This window comes from Mesocricetus auratus, unplaced genomic scaffold, assembly GCF_017639785.1.
Source record: "Mesocricetus auratus isolate SY011 unplaced genomic scaffold, BCM_Maur_2.0 Super-Scaffold_100014, whole genome shotgun sequence".
Lineage (NCBI taxonomy): Eukaryota > Metazoa > Chordata > Mammalia > Rodentia > Cricetidae > Mesocricetus > Mesocricetus auratus.
The window spans coordinates 14817406-14837027 of record NW_024429197.1 but is presented as its reverse complement, the minus strand read 5'-3'; the positions used below and the strand labels follow the sequence as shown (position 1 = coordinate 14837027).

The following is a 19622-nucleotide window of genomic DNA, read 5'->3' as shown; positions in this document are numbered from 1 at the left end:
TCCATCCCCTGCCTCCCAGCATGTGCTCCAGGTTCAAGGTGCTGCTAGTCTCAGCCTCTGCAGTTGCTGAGTCAGGGATGCAGCCTCTAGCTGGCGCAAGGCAGAGGCCACAGCACAGGGAAGTGATGTCCCTGCCATGCCGGGTGGCTCTAATATCACAGAGTCATTTGGTACAGTCCTAAAGGACTGCAGGAGAAAGTCAAGGCTGAAGATCCATGGCCGTGACTCTGGGTGAATCCCACTAGACTCTGAATACTTTTTACCCTCACTTCATAGGGCAGGTTGCAGATTGCAGGTCTTCCTCCCAGATGACTGGAATTTGAGGCTTAGTACCCCAAAATGTCTACGAGTTTGCAAACGGGCACAGCACCACAGACCCCTCTCCCAAGCAGGATCTTTGCCCACTAAGGTGATATTTCTTCTTCAGGATTGCGTGAGCAAGAAAGCAGGAGCCATGTTTGTGGAAGACCTACTGTGTGCCAGGCAACTGCCCTCCTTGTTTCCTTTGCATATTGAAGCAACTGTGTGGAGCAAATTCCTAGAGGTTACTCACTCAAGGTCATAGAGCCTCCCGAGTATGGCCCGAACCCTTCTTTGCCCCCAGTCTCTTTCTTTTTGCCCCCAGGATATAAGAGGTCTGTGGCTATTCAGAGAAGACATCTGTGGCCCCACACCCCCTGCCCCAGCCCCTTTGCCTCTGTGCTAGGTTGCCTTCTTGGGCTGTGGCTGATGGAAGCCCTGTAGCCAGCATGGGACAGCTGGGGACATCTGCTGCCAGTCTTCGTGCTCAGGAGAGCCCTGTCACTGTAGACAAATGGTCTGTGTCATTTAGCCACGCCGTTCTCATTGCTGGTCTGAGGCCTGAGTTGTCCAGATAACCCATTTCATTTCATGTCATCTTGGTGGTGCCACAAGGGTCCCCAGGCAGTGACAGCCCAGCCTTTGACCCAGCCAAGAAGAGTCGCAGACAGGCTTGCTTCCAGACTCCGACTTGCAGCCCAATCGACTCACAATTATTAGACTGTCAAGCTCTATCAAGTGACACTGTTCACAGGAGGGCAAGTGTCCCTAGGCCTCACTCTGAACAGAGATGACATCCCAGACACTGATGTGCCATCTACCCTCCCACCAGTGATTCCTGTGCAATTGCCAACTCTTTTTCCAACCCCTGCCCAACAGTGGGCTCCCTAGTTCCCCAAAGGAAACCCCCAGCCCTTCTGCTTGTAATTATCCACGCCCAGCTCCTTCCCCTGCTCCACCTCCCCCTGGTGCCTTATCGAATAATTACCTTCACAAGGAAGTAGACAAGTCTCTGGTGACTCCTGGCCTGGCTGGAAAAGATTCATTATTCTGTATCTGGAAATAACCAGCTCCGTCAGCAAGGGGGCTGAGATAACACCAGTGTAAAAACCTCTCCATTCAGGGGAATTAATTAGGAGTCCTTATTAAACATCCAATTAGGCAAAAGGGCATTTTTATCTGTGATAGTCAGCTGCTCTTATTTTTCTTAAGCTATAACTCCAAGTTTTTTGGTGTATCTTTTTTAAAGAAAAGCATGGCTTGTGTGTTTCTGCAGAGCGATTCACTCTTCCAATGTCAGCTATGTCTTCATCAGCATGTGAAAATAGATTTTTGCCATTCAATTTGCAATGCTTTGTCTCTTTGGAGTGTCATAATGATTCCACCATAGCCCTTCAGTGGGAGCTGTAGCCTGGATGGTAGATTTGGAGAGTGGGATGTTTGCTTAGAATAGCTGCAGGCCACCACTGTTTCTTAACATTTAGATTTCGTGAGCTGGCAGGAAATGATGTTGACTGTCTGTGCGACCCTGGACAAAGTGCTTCACCTCTCTAAGTCTACCAACCAGGGCCAGGATGAGGGTCAAGAATGAAAGGATGTGAGGTTGGGAGTGCTCAGAGAAGAGCACTTGCTGAGCAAACTTGAGGACCTGAACACAAATTCCCAGCACCCACCTTAAAGCCAGGGATGGCTGTGCACGCAAGTAACCCCAGTACTGGAAACAGAGGCTGAGACAGAAATATCCTAAGAACTCAGTGGTCAGCTAGGCTAGCCGAACCAGCAAGAGCTGCCTATCCAGGGAGACCTTGTCTCAGTGCAGTAAGATGAATGCTAGAGGAAGACTCCCAGCATCTTCCTCCCCATCCTCCACATGCGTGCATAGTCACAAGGACATGTGCACTCAAATGCATGCAACATACATCACACACACACACACACACACACACACACACACACACACACACACACAGAATGAATGCGTACACTGTAAGGAAGGAACTGTTGGATGGGAATATGGTTCTTTGGCAGAGCTCTTGTCCAGCAGGTGCAAGGTCTTAAATCCAATCCTCAGTCTAACATATGAAAATAAAAACTTGGCTTAGAGTCAAAGGCCCTTTATGGAGGCCACCTTATACCCACACTTGTAAGACATGTAACCTCGGAAGATCTGACTTCTAAATCTTGGTGTCCTCATTCCAAACTGGCAGGGATAGGTGGCATGGCATATGAAAGCAGCTTTTCCATGGAGTGCCTGTGTTTTCTATGGCTGTGGTAGAATACCATGACCAAGGTGACTTGTAGGAGACAGGGTTTATTTGGGCTTACAGTTCCAGTGGGTTAGAGTCCACCATCCTAGAGCAGAGACACGGTGGCAGGAACAGAAAGCTGGGGGCTTCCATGAAGCCATATTCCCACCAAACAGCTGTTTTCTTACATCTCGATCTTCAAACATGAAGTATGAGTGAGGAGAGTCTTTGAACTCTCAAAGCTGGCCTCCAGCAGCAAACCTCCTCACACAAGGCCATCTTCTTAAGCTTCCCCAAACAGAGCCCCCAGCTGGGGACCAAGTATTCAAATGCCAGAGACTAGGGGACACATCTCATTCATGAAGTATGTGTTTGTTGAGTTTGAATCAGTTTGTCGCCTTCAAATAAGTTCACGCGAGTTGCCTGGCAAGAGCACTTCCTGCTCCCCAATCAAAAAAGAATTGGCTCGTACCGGGTGGCATCTGGGTGACTGGAGGCTGGAACCCCTGCTCAATGTTGTTCAGCTGTGTCCTTTCAAAGGAAGTGAACTATAAGATAGGAAAGGAGTGAACTCTTGACCTTAGCCCATGAGCCTCCAGTCCAAGGTTCTTCCGGCCATGGACATGGGACACACACATCCACCTGTAGGTATCACTAAGGAGACCAGCCACAGATCTCGAGAAATAACAGAGGCTGTGGCTTCCAGAAAGTTCTGTTGAAAGGATATTGTTCCACATTCCACAGATAAGGAAAAGGAGTCCCCTAATTACTCAGCAGAGTCAAAGAGGTGTCTGAGCCCTCTAAGTTAGCTCCTCTACCATAGGACACCTTCCCCCACACTCTGTCCCTAAACCAGCATTTACCAGACTTAGCACAACAGGGTCAAGGCAGGTGCTCCTATTCAACAAGATGTGTGCTGGTGTGAAGCCTGCTTCATGCCATGCCTCTTTCCCATCTGCATGTCTCTGCTGCCTGCTGCTTATGCCTCAGTTTACCACACAGAAGAGCCACCTTTGTGCCTGGTTCCTTCTCTCAGTAGTGTTGTGGCCTCTGTGTGCTCTTTCACAGGCCCTGTGCCCTCTGCCGTCTGCTCCTGCCCTCTGCCCTCTGCCCTCTGCCCTCCGCCCTCCGCCCTCCGCCCTCTGCCCTCTGCTCCTGCCCCTCCTCTACTGCCTCTCTCTTCGTTCTTCTGCCACCTCTTCACTCTCCTTTTCCTTCCAGCTCTCTCATTCTCTTGCTGTCCCCCCACGGCAGCCACACCAGTCTCATAGCTGCTTCTTACAGAACACATGCACACTCTCCCCACCCCAGGGCCTTTGCAGTTACTGTTTCCTCCATCTAGAACATTCTTGTCCTCCATTTCCATAGGACTCAGCCGCTGGCAGCTTGCAGCTGCCACCTCTAAGCTCACATTTCCCAGCAGTGCCTTCTAGGAACACCTAAAGATGACAAGTGCCATTCCCAGAGTGTCTATGAGTGTTCTCAGCTGACTCCATACCCCAAAGGGTGCCTGGCCACAGAAGCTCTGTCACTTGAGAACTGTCACTCATTCTCCAGTTGGGGGAATTGGCGAACAAGGATTGACTGTGGTGGGAGGATCGTATAAGAACTGTGAACGCAACAGACTCACTTTAAAGCAGACTCTGATATGGGTGCAGGACTCAGCCCTGCACCATAGAGACCTACTGTCCTGCTGCAAGTACAGGCTTCTGGCAGTGAAGGTAGCTGGGTTGTAAACCGAGAGCAAGCTCCTCTTTGCCTCCCTCTCCCCACCCCCTCACCCCCTGCCAATTCCCCCATCAAATAATTCCTGATAATGAAGTTAGGATGAGTCATTGGTTTTCTGATGAGCATGAATTCATCATCAAAATCTACATATTTCAATCCCCTGATATGTGCTCAGATTCCTAACCTGATTAATATGTAAAGTGCTTCATCCTAGGACTTAGCAAGAGTGAACTCAGCCTGGTTGTCAGGACCAGCGTGGCTCCTGACCTCTGGGAACCTGGCATGTGTAGGAGATGCCAGGGGGTCACATTGGGAGGGGCCATGGGAATTCATCACCCACTGGGTCAAGGTAACAAGGGGTCCAGCCGAGAGAGGAAAGGCATCAGATCCCTGGATACCCCAGCATTGTGGCTTCAGACATCTCTGGTAACCCAAGACATGGCTTCATAGTTCACTACACAATGCCCAAAACGGATACAGCCTACATCCTGTGTCTACACACCCCAATGAAATGCAGCTCCTTTCTACATAAAAAGACATTCAGTAGGGTTACCTGAATGCCAGCACCACCAGGTCAGATTTTTGCACTGTCTCTGCATGGCCCCTACAGAGAAAAACAAAGCTTGGCAAAAAATCCTTTAGTCTCCCTCCATAGGGACAGCCCTGGCTCTGTCCCCACTGCCACCAACCTATCTCTTGTCATATCCTAGATTTCCTCAATTTAAGGTGTAGCTCAAAATCTCTGTCATCTCATCCAAGAGACAAGTTCATCTCTCCACCAGAGATCTTTCTGTTAGCCTAGACTGGACCAGTTTGGGTCCATAACTCCTTGAACGCTGATTACTGCCCCCATACAGAGAAAGTCTCTGCCTCTCTAATCACAGGAGGTTAATGCTGTGGCTGCTACATGCACACATGCACACACACCTATACCAAAGCTCATGACATGCCTACCATGCATGTGCACACATAGGAGCTCATGTTACAGCTACCACATACACAATGTATGCACGTGTACACACATAACACACACACACACACAAGCTCATGCTATGGCTGTCAACATTACTAGAGGCTATTTCTCATTCCAGAATAGGACCTGAGCCCCTGTCTCAGTTCCATGGTTTGGCTAGATCTTCTCTTTACCTGAGCTTTAACACAGGACTTGGGGAGTGACAGTGAATGCTTATTAGGGATGCTGTGAATTTCATGTCGACTCTAAGCAGAAGGTCCTGGGCATGGTGTAGGTAGAGCTCCATCTTAGTGCTAGGGTTGAGAGATGTTTGGTGACCATGGCAGCAGTTCGTATATATAACATCCCCCCTGGGACCTCTCGGGTTTGGGATCCTGCAGAAGATAAGGGTGTCATCTCCCAAGTAGATGCCTTGCGGAAGATAGAACACCAACAGACAATCTCAAAAAAAAGAGGATCCCAGAAAAGGGCCCTATCTTGATACATCATACATTTGGTGCTAAAGCCCTTACCCATCGGGTACCGGGGCATCATCCTAGCTTGCATATCCTCCAAACAGACCCGAGACAAGGTTTCAAGTGCAGGTAGTTTATTGTGAGGGGAAGTCACACCTGTACAGCGACAGGGTGTGATCCAGAGGAGGAAAAGTTGACAAAGCAGGGCATTCCTGCGGAGGCTGGGTTCTTAGGTGCCAGTTTCTAGGAGCCATAGAATGAACTGCTACTCTGGGCTTAGTTCCCCATCCCTCCCTGTATGCTGTGTGCATGGGCAAAGTAACTTAGATTGTGGCAAGTAGCCCCCTAGGTACCAGGATGCAGATGCTGGTAGCTGGCAGTGAGCTGGCCCCGCTGAGAAGTCACAGATGCCAAGCAGGTTACTAACAATAGAGAGCGGCATGGAGCTGGTCTGCCAGCACAGCCTGCCTTGCGGCAAAGCCACTGTGTGTTGGTACTTGACTCACCAGATATGACCTAAGAAAGCATCTTTGTTTCAGCCTTGGGAGCCACTGAAACTTAACCAACACACAGAAACCTGCAGAGGGACAGAGGCTCTAACAACAAGCACAGAGGACATTGGAGGTCCAATAGTGCTTGGAGCAGTGACTCTGAGCACCCACCCCTGTCACTGCCATTAGACATCAGCTCTGGAGACTACTTAGGACAGGAGGAGGAGAGGACCTGATATGAGGGCACGCTGGCTTCTCCTGCCGCTTCAGCAGCCTGGAGCCAGAGAAAGGATTGCTTTGGGGACCAGCATCTTCAGGCCTGAGGGTCCCAGAGAAAGGTTGGTTGTCCTTCTGTCAATTAGCTACTGAAATCTTGAGAACCAACCGTATAAAGCCACAAAAGGATGCTCACGGAATTTAGGTCAGACACCAACACATATGCGCACACACCCCAATTACCACTGGAATGTAAGAAGAGTCTACTGTCAACATTCAAATATTTTTGAAAAGTTTGTATTCCGGGGGCTATGGGTTGAGTGAACTTGACTTGTTCCCCACAGGCACTAGGGTAAAATCACAAAGAGCTCCTGCATAGCTGAGTAGGAACGCCCACCTGAGGGCTTTATTTAAACACACCCCCAGAATTCCCTCCTTCACTCTCTGGAGCTGCCCTCAGAGATGGAAAGGGGGTCTGTGTTCAGCCCAATTCTTCCGTGAAGTACCGTGGTGAAGGTGAACCCTCCTGCTTCACTCCACAACTCAGTTCCCTCTCCTGCTCCACCTGGCAGGACAGTGAGAAGCCCAGAACCTCACCCCGCGTGGATGAGGTCCCATGAGGCAACCTTGAGCAAGCACATCATCTCGCATGGTCCTCATCTGCAAAGTCCCAAGTGGTGCTCAAGGAACAAATAGTACACAGTAAGTGCTCAATAAAAGCCACTTCCCCGCCCTGCAGTCTTTTGGGTGATTTTTATTCTATCTGTTTTGATTTCAGTCCCTTCCGCAGCCATCCCGATCACCATAGACAGAGATACAACTCAAACATTTGCACTGATGGGCAGGTGGTGGATGGACAGGTAGCAGCATGGTCCAGTCACAGTTGTAACAAAGTGCCACCCATTTATTGCACACAAGCTATTATGTGAGGAATGGGCCATTTGTCATTTAATGGGATAACATGAACCCTTTCCTGAGAGCTGTTTGCTGTGTTTGGCATCCAGTTTTGATTATTCATCTCCTACAGTACATTCAAGTCAATGCCCAGTGCCCTGGGGTGCCACCCCCCCCCAGCCTTGCACTTCAAATTCACCCCTCCACTGTCTAAAGAAACTGAAGGAAAGAGCAATGATTTTACCAAACCATTTCCCAGCTAAAAAAGAAACCAAACTTTAAAAGCAATGAAAGGTTTTACTCATTTATTTCCATTACAAACACTAGGTATGGTCATCAAAGGAAATTCAGAAAATAGAGAAATGCTAGATAAATAACAAAACAATCACATGCATACATTTGTATGCATTCTGTTTCCTTCCCCCTAAGCATGGCTTTTTTTTTTTTTATTTAAACAACTGCATTTGGGGTTTATGTGTGTGTGTGTGCTATTTACAAAAGCAATTTGTGCTCATCCTGAAAAATTCAAATCATACACTGCCCTCTCCAAAGACAAGAGTTAGTAACTAGTTGATATGTAGCTTTGTGAGCCTGAGTGTGATCCGTATAAGGGGGTAGGCACACTCATTTTTTTTTTTTTTTGGTTTTTACGAGACAGGGTTTCTCTGTATTGTTTCGGAGGCTATCGGTCCAGCCTGACCTCGAACTCACAGAGATCCGCGTGCCTCTGCCTCCCGAGTGCTGGGATTAAAGGTGTGCGCCACCACCGCCCGGCCCAGGCACACTCATTTTTAACAATTGCCTGGTAATGCATCTTTGCCTGCAGCCTCCTGTAATTAGCAGCATCAGGCATTTGTCTTGGTGCAAACTGGTACACATAGAGGAAAACTTCCTTAAAGTGGGATTTCTGGGCCAAAGCAGATGTTATTTTTAAATTTGTATTCTGCCAAAATGTACTCCAAAAAGAAAGAGAGAAAAAAAACCAATGCTGTGTCAATTTGAGGCTTCCATAAACTATGTATGAGGCTGACTATTTTTCTACTTCCTATCTCAAAGTTAAGTTTTGTTATTTTTTTTAACCCATCTCTGTGGGTGAAAAATAACATAACTTCTAGCCAGGTATTGTGACGTTCCCCTACAGACCACAGCCAGATAGGAAGCTTAGGCACACCCACCAGCCTGGGTCACACAGCCAGAATATAACAGAAGCAACAAACCAAAGTAATGAAATCACCTCCTGATTCCCCATTCATACACTTCTAAGTGTAGCAGTCTCATGAGTTTATGCTTTTTTAATTTTTTTAAAAATTTACATTAGAAACAAGCTTGCTTCACATGTCAATCCCAGCTCCCTCTCCCTCCCCTCCTATTCACAGTATGGCCAAGTGATAGTCTCACCCTGCTTTTCTGCTTGTATGACTCTTACTGATTTGTAGGGGTGCTTTATATATTTTGGCAAAATAATAGTTCTGTCGATCGGTAACTGGTCTTACAGCATTGCTTTGTTCTCCCTCATAAAAGACATTTTAAGTCAGAACACCCCATCTCCCAATTTGATCACATCAAACTCCAGAGTTTTGTATTAGCTGAGAATCACTACTCTCTTGGAAATGCTGTGTGCTGGCCCATGCACTTGCAAGAGCTTCCTGGTGTTGCTTCCAGTCCCCTGCAGGCTAACTGGGGTTGCAGATGCCTTCTATGATACTCAGCCTTCTGTGTGCTCTGGAGGTCCGAACTCAGGCCCTCAAGTTTGCACAGTGAGTGCCTTATCCACTTCCCTGTCCTCAGCACCCTACTGTGTGTTTGTTTCTCCAGTACACTCAGTTGTGGAAGGGGCATTTATCTTTGTTATTGTGGAAACACCCCACTGGGGGTCCATAGTATTTGTTTCTTGGTGAGCTTCAGACTATGGTTTTCAGCTTTCCTGCCAAATAAGGGATGTACAGAAGGTTTTAGAGAGGACTGTGTTTTTTTGATAAGGAGTCTACCTTCCCAGAACTATGGTGCACTCCTCACTTTTCAGGTACTTTTTTATTATTATTATATTTTCCAGTTTAAATTTAGATAAGAAACAAGGTTGCTTCACAAGTCAGTTCCAGGTCCCTCTCCCTTTCCCTCCCCTCCTCCCGTGCCCTCCCCCCAACCCCCCCCCGTTATCCCCTCATTCCCCCAGGGAGGGTGAGGCCCTCCATGGGGGTGTCCATAGTCTGTCATTTCATATAGGGCAGGGCCTAGACCCTTCCCCAAGAGTTCAGGGTGAGAGTGCACCTCACATTGTTCTATGGGAGTCCAAAGTCTGTGTGTATACTTGGGATGGGTACTGATCTGCTGCCCAAGGCTCAATAGATTACCTAGGCCTCCTCACTTTTTTAAACCATCTTTAATAAAGCATTTATAGTTTTCATCATGTAGGTCTAGCAAATTGCTTGTTAGGTTTATTCCTGAGTGTTTTTGCAGGTTTTTCTTGTTCTGGTAAATAGGATCATTTTGCAATTGCATTTTCTAATTGTTTGTTGCTGGTTAAAAAGAAAGAAAGAAAGGTATTGATTTTTGTATATTTCTTTTGTAACCTGCCATCTAACTGAACTCTCCTTAGTGCTAATAGATTTAAAGCTGGTTATTTTGGTTTTTCTAGGTTAGGCAATCATATTAGCTGCGAGCAAGTCATTTTGTTTCTTCCTTTTCAACATATATGCTCTTTTCCTTATCTATTTGCTTGTTTTCTTTGTGTGTGCATGCATGTGTGTGTGTATGTACATATGTATGTGAAGATGTGTGCTTCAGAGTGTGTTTGTGCCTGTCCATGTACTTGTGCATATGCATGAATATGCATGTGACAGGCACAAGTTAATATTAGATTTTTCCTCCCTAACTCTACCTTATTTTTTTTAAGATTAAAAAATCTGCACGAGTATTTGCCTGTATACATGTATGTGTAGCATATGTATTCATGGTGCCTGCAAGACCAGAATGGAGCATTGCATCCTGTGTAACTGGAGTTATAGATGTATGTCATGTGGGTGCTGGGAACTGAACCTGTGTCCTCTGCATGAGCAGCCAGTGCTCTTAACACTCGAGCTATCTCTTTATTCCTGTTCACATTATTTTGGGACAGTGTCTATCCCTGAACCTGGATCTCACTGATCAGTTAGAATGGTTGGCATGGGCTACAGAGATCCTCAAACTCAGGTCTTCATCCTTACACACCAGGCATTCTACCAACTAAGCCATCCCTACAGCTGCTTTCTTTTGGTTTTGACTTGCCCAGTCCCTCCAAAAAGAAGTAATAGATTTGACAACTCCCAGATTTCTTCATAAGAGGGACTTAAAGGCAAGTATTGTGACTAATAAGTCACTATTATAGGTCAACAAACATAACAAGGTTTCTAGAGATGGTTTGTTCTCATTTAATATAAATTGAGAAACCCTGTTGTCCATATTAATATCTTAGACACACACACACACACACACACACACACACACACACACACACACACAAATTTGGTTTGGAAGGAGCTGATGGAAACTGGAAAGAGAAATGCCCCAGATAGAAACATTCTCTGGATGCAAGCGCATGGGGACCATTCCAATACTGGAAGGTAGTGGGTGGGATTCTGCACCATGGCAGTGTTGAACCCAGCACAGCAGCATTCTCTGTTACAATAAACCCCTGCCTTCATGGACTCTGCTGAGTGGTTGCATCACAGTTTACTTAACCATTTCTCTTTTCTGTAGGCATTCAGACTGTTTCTCATTGTTCATGTTATAAATACTCCCATGAAGAACATTTTTTGTGTATAAAGCTTCCCCCCCCTTTGAATTTATGATGATGTCTTTAGGAACGATTCCCAGAATGAATATTTTTTAAGACTCTTGATTCTTATTGCCAAATGGTTTCCTAAAAGCATTCAATCATTTTACACTGCTGCTGCACCGTGGGAATGAGACTTGTAAACTGAAAGGTGCAATATAGCTCAAGGAAAGAGGATAGGCTTTGGAGGCAGGGTGCTGGGTTCAAATCCTGGCTCTTCCCATGAAACACTTGGCTTTTTTCTTTTCCTTTTCTTTCTGGTGTGTGTGTGTGTGTGTGTGTGTGTGTGTGTGTGTGTGTGTGTGTGTGTGTGTCTAACTGTGGAGATCAGAGCTCAACAATAAGTGTTATTCCCAAGGAGCCATACATCCTGCTTTATGTGACAGGGTCTCACCAGCCTGGAATTTGTCAAGTAGGCTAGGGTGGCCAGCCATCAAGCCTCAGAGATCCTCCTGCCTCTGCTTCCCCTGGGATTCCAAGTACACGTATGCTACTGCACCTATCTCTATTTACATGGGTTTGGGATATTGAAATAGGTCTTCATGTTCACAAGGCCAAGACTTTACCAGCTGAGCTATTTCCTCAGTCCCTGGGTCATATTTTTTTTTCGTAAGAGGTTTTACAAAGTTTGCCTCTTTGTAAAAAGTGGGCTGAGCTCTTTCTGCAGTCCTGCTGAAGGCAGAATGAGAGCCAGCAATGGCACTTGGCACAGAGGAGCGACAAACAATGAGAGGGACAGCCCCTCTCTTTGGACTCTTCACTTTGTAACTAGCTAGGGACCTTCCCCTGAAAACCAGGCTGCAGTCAGGAGTGACCTCTGTCCTTGGCTGAGGCCCATCTGGTAAGGGGAAGTCCTTTCTTGAGTCCTACTGCTGGCCCAGCTATAAGTTTAGAGTCCAGCTCTATGGAATAATGCCAACAGTCTGTCTACCCTGTCTATGTTCACGTCACTCAGCTGCTATGCTAGAACTTTATCTGCTCTGTGCCTGGGTAAATGAAAACAGCAGCCATCCCCAGCATCCTCTGGGAGAACTATGGACAGGGCCTGGAGAGCAGCTGTCAGTGTTCTCTCTTCCATGGGTACAGCACCGAGTAGGGTGTTTCTCATCTGCTCCGCTCTTGATCGCCTAGTGCTGCATCAGTATCTTGCCATGCTCCCCTTTCTCTGCACTCCTGACCTTGACCTTGTGCAAATACACTATACCATGAAACTGTCTGCTTCTGGTCTGCAGGATAGCTCTCCTTCCTGTACTTGACCCAGTGCCAGCCTGCCAAATGCCCACAGCGGATCAGGACTATGTCCAAGCTGAAATCTATCTCCTCGGTGATTCTTGCCATCCCTAGGGTATAATTCCACACCTGGGCTGGGCTCCTGAGGCCCTCCAATGGCTATCAGTGCTATGTTACGCATACCATGCATACAAGCATTTATTCCTGGGCATTTTGTAAGGACCACAGGCCAGGCAAGGTATTAAAGTTACAATTGCAAAGTGTTTTCAAGCTAACCAATCCAGAACAAGACATAGTAGCTAAATGTACACTCTTTCCATGCTTGAGACTGCACAGAGTACTTATGTCTCCCCTTTCTCTACATCTCTCCCATTTTTCCAGGTTCCTACCAGGCAGACATCATTTCTGTTCCTCTTTCTGGGTAAAACTGAACCTCAGAATGCAAACATAGCTTGCTCGAGGTGTCTCGTCTGAGAAGTATAGAGCCACATCCTGTGTCACCAGCACCTCCACCAGTCTCAATTTCTTTTACATGTATCATGTCTAAAGATAGCTATGAAAGCACACTAGTGACACATCAGCTTCCCACAGCTGTGGAAGAAAATGCCCGTGAAAAATGAAAGGGAGGAGTTGTATTTGGGTTCACGGTTTCAGAGATCCGGTCCATGGTTGCTTGGTGATGTCATTAGTGATTGTAGCTGGGAAGCACATCATGCTGGGGAATGCATAGAGTCAAAGTGTTTACAGCATGGCTGTCAGGAAGCAGAGAGGGAAGGATGGAGGGACAGGAGGAGGGTGCCAACGCCCCTGAATCTACTTCAAGAACCCATCTCCACCCTATACTTCCTCTAACTGGTTCTCTCTACATCTCAATAGAGCCAAAAACTGGAGATTCAACCCATGAACCTTTGGGAGAGACATCCGAGACACTGGATTGATGGTTATCTTTGTGTACATATCTTGTAGGAAATCTGAGCAAACAAACAGCAACAAAAAACCCTCACAGCTCTACTTAGCTACTCAGTGACTAAGGACTAGCAAAAGAGCTGAAAAGTTCTCCCAGAGCTCCGGAGCTGGGCATGGAATTCCTGTCCTGAAGCCTGGCTCTGGGCATCCAGGTCCTTCCCCACAGGGGCTTTGCCTTGTTCTCTGGGCATTTCAGAGACCTCACAGGGGCTGTGACAAGCACTCGATAACCACACTGAATTAAATGAGACTGCATTCAACTAAATTGAATTGGGAAACAGGCGTTTTTGATCAGTGGCTGGGGCTTAAGTTCATTGTTGTCCTAATAACCTTGTGGTAGATAACATTGCCGTCCCCATAAGCCAGGCTGAGCACTCCTGGTTTGGAGAGCTTTCTGTTCGAGCTCAGTAGCTTTTCCTGCATAGACCACAGGAAATGGATGTGAACTGTGCATGTTCTCTGATGATGTTTGCTGATAGGTCTCAGAGGTCAAACATCTGAATGTCTTTCATTGTTGCATGACCTTGCTCTAATCACTTAACCTTTCCAGACCTCCAGTTTCTTATAGGTCTGTGCCCCATGGGGATATTGTGGCAATTAAAAAACCAAGGAATCGAATATAACAGTGCCCTCACTGTGCATAGTCAGAATGCACAGGTTTGGGCATCAACTATAGCTGTCCTTTCCCTCTCTCCTGGCCATGGCGAGTAGTAGGCAGTAGACAGGGAGACTTTACAGGGAAGTCAGGGCAGAGGCAGAAATCCGAAGTTATGGTCTTCAAGGAAGCTGGCGAGATCAGGGTTGTGAAGGAAGGTGGAGTTCCCAGGCTCCATGCCTGTGGAAGTAGCAGAAAGATGCAGAAACCTGAGAGAGTGTGAGTTGGAGAGGTAGAGAGAGGCCAGATGGTTTGTGTTTTATTCTGAGGGCAGTATGGAGTCACCAAATGATTTACCACAGGGAAGTAACCTGGTCAGCTTTCCAGTTTCAAAAGATCACCGTTGCTACTCTGAGAGAACAAGGCAGAGGCAAGGAGAACAGCACAGACGACAACAATGGGAGCCTGTGTTGTTTCCAGAGCTCAGGTGGGACTCGGTGGGGTTTAGATCAACATCGTACGGGTGGAGATAGAGATGAGGACTGCAGAGATGCAAGGGACACAGCAGGGGAGAACCATCATCAGCTGGCATCCCCTGAACCAGAGGGCTGAAGCAGGGGAAGAAGTCAGGACTCGGGCTGCTGGCTTGTGACTTGAGTGGCTATGAGTGGAATGACAGAGGGGGCTGGGCACACTGAACTGCAAATGGGCGAGGACACCCAAGGTTGTAGGAGCTGACATTAGAGCTATGTAGCTGAACCAATGGTGGGTTGCAGGAACCATCCCTGACTCAGCATGAAGATCTTTCTCACATTTAGACTAGTTTTCTGGGTGTTAAGGAGGTGGGGGCTCAGGAGATTGCTCAGTTAGTGAACTTTTTGCTGTGCAAGCATGAGAATCTGAATTCAGTCCCTAGAACCTTTATATAAGAAGCAAGTGGTGGTGATGCATACTTGCAATCCTAGCTCTGGGCAAACAGAGACAGGCAGATCCCTGGGGCTCCTTGGACAGCTAGTCTATCTTACTTGGTGAGGTGCAGACCAGTGAGAGACATGTCTCAAAAAGAGAGAGAGGTTAATGCCTAATAAATGACAGCACTAGAGGTTGTGCTTGCCCCTACATACACACACACACACACACACACACACACACACACACACACACGCATACACACATGCACGCACACACTCACTCACACACACACACACACACACACACGCATGTAGAAATGCATTCAAAGCTGAACTAACTAGTCTCAGAAGGGATGTGTGGCATATGTGACTGATTGTCTTTTGACCCTATGACTTTTAAGATAAGGAATCACGGTAGTTTTGACTCTATGAATCTGGTGCCGTGCTGACCCTTGATCCATGTGATCGCTTTTGTCACTGTGATTTCAATGCGTAGTTTGGGGTAAGGGGCTCCAGAGGGTTCCGTGGCTCCTGCTTCTTTTCTCCCTCATTGAGTGGGAGTGGCAGATGGTACTTCTGGATTCCTTTCCTTTATGACTTGAAGCACATGTCCACTGTGAGCCTCTTCAGGAAGCCCAGGGTAGTGAGGGGAGAGTGGGTCTTACCTCAGCCCTTCCCACCAGAGTCTCGCTCCTCTTTGGTCTGCATGCTCTTCAGTGGAGAGAGTGGAGGCAGAAGCTTTAGAGAAAGAATGAAATCACAGGCATTGTCCACCCACAGCCATCCTTTAAAACTGCCTCGTTAGACCGTCCATCTTCCCCTCAGTCAATTGCTGCCATCCACACTCAATTACGTCTAGACACCACACTCTCAGCTCCACAAAAATCCTACTTTTGCCCCACAGAGTTGGATCCCAGGCCCTCCACTCACAAGTCTTTAATCTTAGGCGAGTCATTTAACCTATTTGAGCCTCATGCCCCGTCGGTGGGATTATAAATTGGCACAACCTTTTCGGGAGGTAATTTCACCGTTGTGATTAAAATGTGTAATGTGCATAGCACCGTTAGGAGTTTATATCAAGGAACTAAGAAGAGGTTACTAGGAAATGATACGTAGAAGATGTACACCACAGTGTTATTTATTATGAAGGGAAATAGGAAACTGTCTATGTCCAACATTAGAGATTCAATAAGCATGTGGAGGATAAAACATGCGGTAATTAAAATGATAATTTCAACTAATATTCAGAGAAAGTACTTTGCCTATATAAAATGAAAAATGGGTGCACAAAACTAAATATATAGCTAAAACTAAAAGTGCTACATGTATTCACATATAATAGTTGTAAAACAAGAAAAAAGCCAATAAAAATGTTAGCATCCATCGTTTCAAATGGGTATTAATGGACTTTTCCACCTCTATATTCTTTTGTATTATCTGGAAGCTTTACAATAACTGTGTTATATTACTTTTTAGCTATAGAAAAATCAGTAGAAGTTCAAGTGTATTTATTTTTTGTAGCACAGTGGGTGTAACCAGGGCCTTACACATGCTAAAGTAATGAACTCTCCCTCCGAGCTGCATCTCGGCCTCTTGAAATGCATTTGGATGGCTCCCACTACTTAACAGGTGTGGAGCAAGTTCCCAAGTGGAGTTCCAGACTGTCACCCCATCTCAACCCCTCACCTGCAGCTTCTGCAGCTCCTCATACCCCCACATTCCACACACCTGCAGCTTCTGCAGCCTTCTTACGCACACACACACACACACACACACACACACACACACACAGACACACACACCATTCCACATAAGTGCAGCTTCTGCAAGCTTCTTCCATGCCCCCCCACAACATTCCATGCACTGTGCATACTCAGCACTCGACACAGCTCGCTATTCTGTAGGTGTATCATAGCTGTTTCTGTTGCCATATCTGTATGTACTTTATCACAGCCTTCAGGATCCAGCTCCAGCCTCCCCCTCTTCTTTCTTGATTGCTTCCTGCCCCCCCTTTTCCTGGAGAACACTCCACATCCACTGAAGTACTATGTCATGCCTGTCACGTTCACTTCCCTTTCTCTGGGAGTGCGTGGGAACCCTGGGGATGAAAGACAAATTCTCTCTTGGAGATTTAGCAAAGGATTCTTGGAGGGTATATAGGAGTTTGTCAGCTAGACCAAATACAGTGACCGTCCACACAACTCTGGGATGGATTCCCAGCTGGCACAATCCCATCCCTGCTTCTCTTTCATTCATTATCATGCTGGATAGTCTGCTAAAGGGTGGATCTATGTCTATCTCAGCAGCCAAGGAGGGTCCTGCAGGCAGAAAGGTGCCTGTGGGCTTTGCAGTGTAACTGACACAGACTGAGCACTGCTGGATGATTCTTCTCCCAAAGTACAAAGGTCTTAAAGCAACAATCCTAGGATTACCTTCCCTCCCTGTCTTTGCACATGGCAAAGGGTTGTGTTGTCATTACTTCTGGTTTCAAATAAGCCTCGAAGGTGCTGTCAGTCTTTAACACACAGTCTGTTGGCTTCAACCAAACTGCAGATGTTATTTACCTGGTAGACACTGAGAAGCTATTCTGCAACATTTGAAGTTTGCTTGACTGTGAGGCTCCCACTCAAGAAAGCTCTACTTCCCCTTTAAGCAGCATGCCACTGCTCCAGAATGACGCCTTTGAAATAAATCCTGTTTGAGTAATGTTTCTCTTGGACTCATAAAATCTTTATGGCAATCTCTCCTCATCTCATAGACTCAGAGGAGGAAGCAAGAGCCAGAACCACCAAGCCACAAGTGGGGAATACAGTATTTTCTCATATGGGTCACACATTTAATGCAAATAGTAGTTTTAGAATGCAGATCCAATCCCGACTACATTAGCATGTGTGCTCATCACACACACACACACACACACACACACACACATACACACACACACACACACACACACACCGCTCTGTCCAAAGTGCTGAATCTTTAAATTGCAATGACCTAATCTCTGATTAAAGAGTAGGTGGTAAGGAAATGTGTTCATTGCAATCGACAGTTTGAATGTATCAATGGATCCAGTAATGCTGCCACAGGGCCAGGGAGATGACTCAGCAGGTGAAAGCACTATCGCTTCAAGCCTGACAAGCTCAGTTTGATCACTGGAACCCATGTAGAAAGCTAGATGGGTGCCATTCATAGTAATGGAGACAGAAAAAATAATGACCAGAAATGGCCAGAAATGAGGGCTAGGTATCCTGGAGTACTAAGCACAGTCACCAAAACAAGAGACACCTTGCCTCAAAAAGGCAGGGGAGAAGCCGTTCCCAAAGGTTCTCCTCTGTCCTCCACACATATGACATAGCTTGCGTAGGCAACTCTTCCCTTACAAAATAATAGATATTTTTTTTAAAATCCAGTATTACCCACACTAAGGGAAGAACAAAATTCTAGCAGAGAAAGAACCATGGTGTAGCTTCCAACCCAGTCATGCAGAAGGACCCCCTGACTCCTGGGCCATGTAGCCACTCAACACACATCTTTTGATGTCCTCCTATTTAACAGGTTTTTTCCCTATGACATTTAACTAGATAAGTCATCATCCTTGGTATTGAACTAGGTAAACCATAATTTTTGGTCTCTATGAGGTTATAACCAGTACTTGTTCAACCACTGACCAGCCATCAGCCCCAGCAATTTACTTAACCTTTCGAGCCTCAGATTTTTCATTTAAAAATGTGGGATAAAGGGATCTCACAGGATTTTTGTGCAGATTAAATAAGATGACACTTGCAGAGTACTTTGCACAGAATTGAACATCATCGTGTAAGCAAGCCATGGGTGGATGTTCGCATATTAGTGTTGGGGTGTGAAGCATCGTACTGAGCTCCTCATGGTCATTATGCCATCTTTTCTCATTTACTTAATCCCTGTCATGCTGAGCAATTTTAGTATCCTTTTCTGGGAGGGTGGGATCAGGTAGCTCACCTAAGTTCACACAGTCAATAAGTGGTGTGTATGGAATTCCAAGCCAGTTCTTCGTCTAAAGCTAGTACCCAGGCTCATGGTGGAGCTCACAACAGTAGACTTTGGGGGTCGACCAGTTCTCCAAGGCAATCACCCAAGGGGATGAGGAAAGATATAATCTCATCTGTGTTCAAGGAGGCAAAGCTGTGGAAACCAAGTGGGCCCATAACTCAGATGCTTATGGGACTAAAAATGAATTGCTATAAATAGAGAAAGAAAAACCCCAGCCCTTTGGGAGATGAGCCTAAATCCCAGCTACCCAGAGTTGTTTCAATGGGCTCCTATCCTCAGGGTGGCAGTAATGGGGACCAGGAACTTGAAGAGAGAGACAGATGTAGACCAGCTAGGCACTTGGGCCACAGTCAGGAGGGATGGCTTACCTCACAAGGGCAGGAGCCCCATGAGCTACATTTTGTGCTACTACAGATAGGACAACAGGCAGGTGATGAGGCAACAGGAAGTCCTCCACTAGTGAGAGCACATTGCTACTCTAAGGGTAAGACAGTGACTTTTCTTTTATTCCAAGAGGTTCTGGTGCAGATCTACTTAGTATCATGTGTGTATGTGACTCTGCTTTCCTCCTGTGTTAACCACAATATTCAAAACACCAGCCCCTTCTCTCCGCAAGGCCATCCCCTAAACAATGGAGCCACCGAGAGTCTCTTGATTGAGGTTGGAAAGGTCACAGTTCAGTAGCGTTGCAGGGGTGGGGGGGCTGGTTTGTCCCATTTGTGACGATCCTGTGTCGTCTTGGAGCTCCCCTCAGGTGTCTTTGCAGCTCTGACC

The 19622-nt window shown here is 46.6% G+C and overlaps 1 protein-coding gene and 1 long non-coding RNA gene across 5 annotated transcripts in view; one reads left to right on the top strand and one right to left on the bottom strand.

Annotated features, from left to right (window-relative positions):
• Positions 1-19622, top strand: part of Csmd2 (CUB and Sushi multiple domains 2) — a 558343-nt gene that overhangs the window by 235893 nt on the left and 302828 nt on the right. The window lies entirely within an intron of this gene.
• Positions 1-19622, bottom strand: part of LOC121143928 — a 30546-nt gene that overhangs the window by 3146 nt on the left and 7778 nt on the right. The gene's annotated exons all lie outside the window — the stretch shown is intronic.